This window comes from Montipora foliosa, chromosome 13 (assembly GCF_036669935.1).
Source record: "Montipora foliosa isolate CH-2021 chromosome 13, ASM3666993v2, whole genome shotgun sequence".
Taxonomy (NCBI): domain Eukaryota; kingdom Metazoa; phylum Cnidaria; class Anthozoa; order Scleractinia; family Acroporidae; genus Montipora; species Montipora foliosa.
The window spans coordinates 37,474,652-37,482,571 of record NC_090881.1 but is presented as its reverse complement, the minus strand read 5'-3'; the positions used below and the strand labels follow the sequence as shown (position 1 = coordinate 37,482,571).

Here is a 7,920-nt window from a genome sequence, read left to right as displayed (position 1 = left end):
CGACATCAAAACGATGTCTTCTTAGAGGGATACATGGGCTTTATTGTTAAGGCAGTTAAAGCCGGCCTGGCGGCTAAACGGTGAACCATATTTCTCGTCTGGCATCATGGTCGACCGTCACAAGAACGCCGTAAACGAAAGAGGAAAACATCTCAAGAAATGAGCCCGCATTACGCATTTTGCTCATAACTGCTGAAATTCTAGAAATTAATGCATCAACACTATTGTCACGTTTGCTCTCGTTTGCTACTCACCGAAGTTTATAATGTTGTCAGTTAAGCGAGTCGAGTATTTCTTTGTAACGCATAAAACGTGTGACAATGTTTGACCTTGTCGCATATGTCGGAAAACCATTTCACTGCAAAGTTGAGAGAGACAAGGTGTTCAAACTGAATGCTTCATTGTTTTGCCTGGCCTGGATGGGATTACAGTAAACACCCGCATATAAGAACAAGTGGGATTAAGAACAAAACTGGTATGATTGCTTATTTTTAACGGATTTTTACCCTAAAAAGGTCACCTAGAATTTTCGGGAGGTTTTTTTCTGGCTGAAATTTTCGAAAAGGTAAGTTTTGATACCTAGAATTTTCGGATCACGAGACTTTCAGCTAGGAAATCTCAACAGATGAAAAATTTTTAGAGGATAAAAATATGCCTATATCTACCGTTTTAATACCAAAAAACGTTTATCAATGCTATGTTTAAGTGGTTTTGAACTATATTCTTGTTGGGTGCCCCTGAAACATGTTCTTAATACAAAGGGAAACGGTATTAGGATAAGGAAACAATACAATACAGTAACTTATATCAAAGTACTATGGTGTTCAGGACCATTACAAACTATAAAATCTGTTACAAATCAGCATTGTATGTTAATTAAACCTCTATTAATATATAATTTGAAGTAATTCTGAAACCAATTTTAAGAACATTTTAAGAACACTTTCAGGCTGATTTCTCACTAAGCACCCGTCAAGTAAGAACACGATCAGCCTTAAACCTGAAAAAGTGTTTTTATATGCGGGTGTTTACTGTATAATTATTTTTCTTTAAAGTGCTATTAAGTGGTAACTTTAATTGTAAGTTATGAAATTAAATGCATGCTAATCCCTACTTTGGTCCGCTGCCTATAGCTAGCTACAGTCCCAGACAAAAAGGTGGTGACACCAACCCATAATACAACCCCTTCCCCCCTTTCAATGTTGATGGCGCTATAACTTTAGGCATTCATGGAAAAAGTCAATGGTGTTTTTTTTTTTTCTACAACTTCGAAAAGAGGGGAAGGGATGAACTGATATGTGGCATCAAGTGCCCCAGAAATCTATGACCAAGATTGGATGGGGTCTAAAACGCAGGTCACTTTCAGTTTGACGGGTCACTCGTACTTGCAGGTCATTGTTTTACCTTTTCGAAAGTAACCTAAAACCCTCAATTTGGCCAACCTTAGGCCTGAAGACCAAGTTTAGGCCTAGGGTTTCCAAAATCAATTAGGGTATTGGGATACTTTCCAAAAGGTAAAATAATGACCTGCAATGAGTTTGTGACCAGTGTTTTAGACCCGCCGCCCAGATTGTGTCACGGTGTTTGGTTATGGGAGAGTGTCACGCGAGTTACTTTGTGACTAGAAAAGTCACGCGTGTGATTCATTCGATGTTTTTCGGAATCTATACTGGCCGCTTTTTAGAATATGAGTTTTTACTAATCAGTGAAAAGACTATGAAATGAAGTTTGTTTCGCTCACCTTCTGTTTTCTGTTTCTACATGGTAAGACTTGGGATCTTTGCGCAGTCTGGGTTCTGGTTCTCACGCAATGGAATGTTGATAGTTAACCCCAGAGTCGTTGGGAAGCGTTAGAAGTGACGATCTTTAATTGTTAATTTAAAATAGTCTGTCTGGATCCCTACTCAACCGGTCAAAAAAAAAGGTCTACAAACAAGTTTTGAAATCAGAGTATTGAAACTGCAAGCTGGTATGTCTATGATCTGCACAAATCACGATTGACATTTCTTTTCATGAAGAGTTTCTGACTACACTTTTACCATCGTAAGACTTGTACCACTTTAAATCATGTTGCATAAAGCAGTTTACCGTTATTTCTCATTATTTATTTATTTATTTACTTGTTAATTTAGTTTTTGGTGGTGCACGGTTTCTTTTGTTTTTGCAAGTACTTAAATGATAAGTGACAAAGTCACTTTGTAGGTTAGGGTGAGTAATGGCAAAAACGCGTTCCAGATTCCAGATTTTCATGCGCCTCACTTGTTCCAATAACGTTTGGTGTGATAACCGATCATGAAAACCACACTGCTGGACGACAAACGGTACATTTCATCGTTTAGCCACTGGGGCTATAAACTGGCTTAACAGTAAATCCCATCAAGCCCTATAAGGAGTCTTTGCTGCGTCAAGAAGGAACAGCCGCACTCCGGTGGCTCAGTTGATTACGCAGGAGGTGGTGAGTTCGAATCCTGCCGGACCCACAAGATTCAAGATCTTATAGCTGAGGAGAATTGCTGCGTTTGAAATTACATCCGCAAATGGTTAGACTTTCAAGTCTTGTCAAATAAGGACTATAAACTGCAGGTCCCATCTCACAACCTTCAATGTTCATAACCTCTGTGGGATGTTAAAGATCGCACACTCTAGTCGAAAAGAGTACGGTGTTGTGGTCTGGGCTTTCCATCAGCCATGCCATGTGGTCGGCTTGGCATAATCCTCTGAAAGGACTACTGATCGTTTAGAGCACATAACAGGAAAGCAGACAGTGGTCAAATCGAAGGAGTCCAAGTGTCGAAACTGGTAAACTGGTATACAAGAATACTGCCGTGCGTGAAATTTCAAGAAGTTGTTTTGATCAGTTTAAAACCATTTGGCAAATCTGTGTACATCACGAAAATGGTGTTTATGGTCTTCCCAGTGACTTCTACTTAATATTTATTACTTTTAAGTGCCAAAAAATGCCAAAAACCGTAATTCACTGTTACTTAATTTTAGCTCAATCTTAACTCAAACTCAACTCAACTCGTAACTCGATGAATAGTCTATCTCCCCAAAAAGAAACAATTCGCTTTTGACTGATGCATGTGCCTTCCAATGCATGGGCAGTCAGTTGCCCCTTTATGAAAAAGAGTGGCTCTCTTGCTCAACGGTGACTGAGGAAATAAAGACAACGCCTCGAGATTTAAGCGGTCACCCCAAAACGCAGACTGCAGACTGTGCAGACCGTGCAGACCAGGGGTAAAATATAGCGTTACCCTCACTATTATTGAGAGCTAACCGTAAACAGGCTAACCTGAATGTTATTTAGGCCTAATTAGGCTAACCGAATGTTATTTAGACCTAATTCTGGCTAACCGAATTTTCATTTTACAGACGGTCTGCACAGTCTGCAGTCTGCGTTTTTCAGTGTCCCAGATTTAAGAGCCTTTCGGACAATGTTTGTATTTGTAGTAAGACAAATATTTATCGCTGTTTTAATCTTGTCTGCTAATATTTACTCTCTTGTAATGAAGGTCAACAAAGTTAACGTAACCATGTAATCTTGATTTTCATATTTTAACCCAGTATCTTAATTACGTAACCATGCTGATAACAAGCTGATTCGAAGATTAAGGCTTAACAGGGTGAACTATGTGGCAGTAACCTTCGTAATGGAGCTTCGACTGAAACGTTCGAGTAATCTAGGATAAAATACCAGGACCCTTTTCTGAAAGTTCCGAAACCTTTCGGGCTTATTTTGGGTGACAGAAATCCCTGTGTATCTTCAGAAGCGGAAAGTTGAAAGGCATGAAATGGTTTGCTTTTTTTTCTGGTCTTGAAAACAGTTTAAAAGACCAGCTTTCCAGAATAAGTGGATTATAAGTTGCCTTTCGGACCTGAAAACGTTTTGGGTCCCAGTTCCCATTTTAAAAAGTCAGGAAAATGTCTTGTGTCATAAAGCCACCTTTGATACCTAATCTGCTTATTCTGAAACGCTGATTATCTTTAACGTGTAGAAATTGGAAAGAACATAGGTCCAAGGTACAGAGAGATTTTTTCTGCCCCAAAAATAGACCCTATGCAAAAATGGCTGCCTTTAAATAATTCTTTTGTTCATATTCAAAATAGCCCAACTAACCTTGTCTTTGAGACAAAAATTCTAAAGAATTTGTTATCCCGAACGAGGTTAGTTGGGCTATTTTGAATATGAACAAAAGAATAATTTTAAGGCAGCCATTTTTGCATAGGGTCTATAATAATGCAAAAACGTTTAAGAACCCCGAAGGAATAAGTACCAGAAAGCTGAAGGGTGTTGAAGAAGTCCCGAGTTTTACGAAACGTTTTGTATCAGTAAAAGACCTTGCAACATGGGGGGTTTGCGACGAATTGCAAGGATTATGTTGAAAATATTTAAGAATTTGCTTTCCTCAACTGCCCTTTTCTCATAGTGCACTAGGTTGAAAAGATGGAAAAAAGTCCTGGTTTCTCCATTTTCAAGGTCTGCCACATTTCTTATTGTTTTAATGCTATTTGGTAACTGCTGCTTTTGATTAGTCTAACATTGTAACCAATATTATTGGAGCTTAATAAACGCTGATTAATCGTACTTCACTGTGTCCTTTTCCTTCATTTGTGAATTTAGCCTAACAGTCTTGGGGAGTATTGGACGTTGTTCACTGGCTTTGGAGAATTGGTTTGTTTACATATAGCGATGTTTTCGGTTTTCAAAATTTCATTTCAACATCATTTTTTTTTCTTTGTATTTAAATTTGTCAACCATCAAACAATTAGTAAGTATTTCCAGAAACCCATAAGAGTTGAAACGTGTAACGGCCCCTTGTGTGCTGGGAAACAAGCTTCTGAATATTCAAAAATTTGGTTTATCAACGGAGTTGATAATGTAAATTGGCCACCGTACAGAGATTCTAAAAGCTGACGTTTCGAGCGTTAGCCCTTCGTCAGAGCGAATCGAGGGATTATGGGTTACGTGTAGTTTTTATAGTAGAGTAGGAGCCACGCTATTGGTGGTAACATGGCAACGTGAAAAATAGGAATATATTAGTTAAATGAGTGGCAGTGTCCGGTAATTCTTGATTAACTATAAGATTTTGAATGGTGTCTTTGACAAGTTTTGATTTTTGGAAGTGAGATCTTTAGGGATTTTGGCATAAAACGAGGTATCCGAAAGTTGCCGCAAAGCTTCTTTTTGGTAAAGGTCGGACCGCCAAACAACTACCGCGCCGCCTTTGTCGGCCGATTTGACAACTATATCGTTGCGTTTACTAAGATTTTTAAGCGCCGCCCACTCTTCCGAGGAAAGGTTGGAAAATTTAGTGTTACGATTGAATTTAAGTTTGTGAATGTCGTGCGGCATTTTTTGGTGAAAAAATCTAAAGAGGCAAATTGTCCCTCTGGGGGAGTCCATTTGGATTTGCGAACTAGAAGTGTTTCAAAAATATCTTTATTAGAAGTGTCCGAATCATCCTCTTTGTCGTGAAAAAAGGATTTTAACTGAACGCGGCGAAGGAATTTTTCAACATCTTGCTTAATAGAAAATTCGTTGGTGCGTTTGGTAATAGGGACAAAATTTAGGCCCTTACTGAGAACAGATTTCTCTGAGTCAGTAAGCGGAAGATTTTCTGGAATTGTAATTACGGTATTATGGCTATGCAATGTAGTGTCGTCGGTAATTTGCGGACCTATTAATTGTTGAAGTTTAAACTTTTGTATACTACTTCCCCACCGACGCAGCACCACAGTTTCTTTAGAAACTACTCCTTCATTCTGAATATTCAATTTGCTAAGTACCATATTTGGAACAACAAGAGCGAGGGGTTTCCAAATATGGTACTCAGCACTGAAACATTCAACCAGTAAGTTCGCACTGAATATTCGGAAGCTGTGAACGCGCGTTACACGTTTCAACCCTTATGGGTTTCTGGTATTTCAACAGCCAATACATCTCTGGTTCAAACATTGACTCATACCTCGGCCATGGTTTTCATGGCACAAGCAAAAACCTAGTTACTGATGTTGTCTTTTTTGTATACAGTATGGCTTGTATTCACCTGCCGCTAAGCTTTTCAAATTAACTTCATGCACACTGCCTTGTTTCTTTCTTTCTTTTTTTTTTTAATTTTTTTCCTACAATTCAACAATTCCAGTTGAAGGTGTTGCGTCGTACTTCGACATCTTGACTGGGCGTGGCTTGTGCAGCCAGATCAAACCGGTTCTTCAAGGCATAAAATGTATGGACAGCTGCACTGTATCAAAGCCATTTTATTTCAGACAAGAGGATAGCTCCAGCTCTCGAGTTAAAGGAGCCGATGCAAAATTGGGACCACCTTCCACCAATAACACTGATGTTTCTTCTGCTGCATAAAAGCAGCCGGCGCAAGAAGCAGGAGTCATTCCCGCGTACACAGTTGTGAACAAGTGAAAGAAGAAAAAGAAACAGCCAGACGAAATGCCTCTTGTAAATACTGACGTCGCCAGATCCAAGAACAAGAAAAAGAAGACAAACGACAAGAATCTTTATGACAGCGTCGCAGAACCAAAGAAGGTATGCCGTCCAGTACTAATTAATCTAATAATAAACCAGATTTAAGTGGCGAACCTTCTAGTTCTTTGGCACTGATTGAGAACATTGTACACAGAAATCAAGGCAATTTAACTCAAATCAAACTTGGTTTTATAAAACGAGGAAAACCAGAATACACAGAGGCAAAAACCTTTTTCAGAAAATAGAGAACCAAGTTACACAGCTGTTCACATTATAGAGCATTTTCACTCACGTGACCAGCAGCCATATGGGATTATTGAAACAAAAGAAAGTATTTGCATAAAAATAGAGTTGAATAGCCTTATTCACGATGGCCGCCATGTTGGTTTTCAAATTGTCATGCAAATTAGCCATGTGTTATGCTGGGGGGCAAACATTGAAATAAAAGCAAATTGCTCAAAATCGGGTCGTCGAAATATTGAAATAACATTGCAAAAAGTCCATTTTAGTATTTAGAGCTAAGTATCTTTTATAATAATTTTATATCTTTTGATTGCCTTTGACATTTTGACTTTCTACTTCGTTATCTGCTCATTTTTCATTTAAAAAACGTCGAAGTAACATGTGTAATGATTGTATTTTACTGCTTAGGTGATAAACATTCAATGAACGTGAAACAAATCATCTGTGTAGCTAAGATGTTCCTTATAACCTCACAAACTTTTGTTGTTTGCCCCCTCAGAAGTGTGTCGCTAATTTGCATGATAATAGCAAATCCAACATGGCGGCCATCGTGGATAAGGTCTATTCCCGGAGGATTAGTTTGGTACGCTATCATGGCCGCCATTTCTTTGTTTTGGAACACCACCATGGAGCCATTAAGCCATGTGGAAACGCTCTATTGGACCAGGTCTAGCATAGGCCACTTTCAAAAATACCCAACCATAATACTCTTTGTTTGCTCTGCAAAATTCGGCATAAGTATTGTCTTTATTTTCTCCAGGGACCATTGTAAGTCCCAATAGAATATGCAAAATTTTGGAGGGCAAACAAAACAAAGAGTATTATGGTATTTTTGAAAGTGTCGTGTAGCCTTATCCTTTTATCGTTTCTCACATCTAGGCTCTTTTGTATTTGCTGTAGAATAGGTTTGGCCTTTTTTTTTTTTACTTCTGAGCTAATTCTTTCAACCCCTGTATTGCAACGCATTCTCTACTTTGAATTAACGATTATCGTTAATTACTCGGAGTAGCTGAAAGGTATCCGAGTTATAATCTGGGTAGAATTTAGTTTTCTGTGCAGCAAATGGACAATAGAATTACGAGGCGCTGATTTCATAAAAAGCAATAAACTATACCCCCTGAGCAATACACTTGACCTCCCTCTGTGACAAAACAACTGCAACAATAACAAATGAATACAACCGCGAAAAAGATTTC

The 7,920-nt window shown here is 38.6% G+C and overlaps 1 protein-coding gene across 7 annotated transcripts in view; it reads left to right on the top strand.

Annotated features, from left to right (window-relative positions):
* LOC137983699 (hemicentin-1-like) overlaps positions 1 to 7,920 on the top strand; it is a 103,424-nt gene that overhangs the window by 75,181 nt on the left and 20,323 nt on the right. The window contains exons 21-22 of one of the 7 annotated variants that reach the window (XR_011118996.1): positions 4,622 to 4,672; positions 6,268 to 6,541. The gene's annotated coding sequence lies outside the window, so the exon portion shown is untranslated. Of the gene's footprint in view, positions 4,580 to 4,621; positions 4,870 to 6,143; positions 6,244 to 6,267; positions 6,542 to 7,920 lie in introns of those variants that run through there. The other 6 variants (XR_011118997.1, XR_011118995.1, XM_068830864.1 and 3 more) reach the window with 6 other exon arrangements.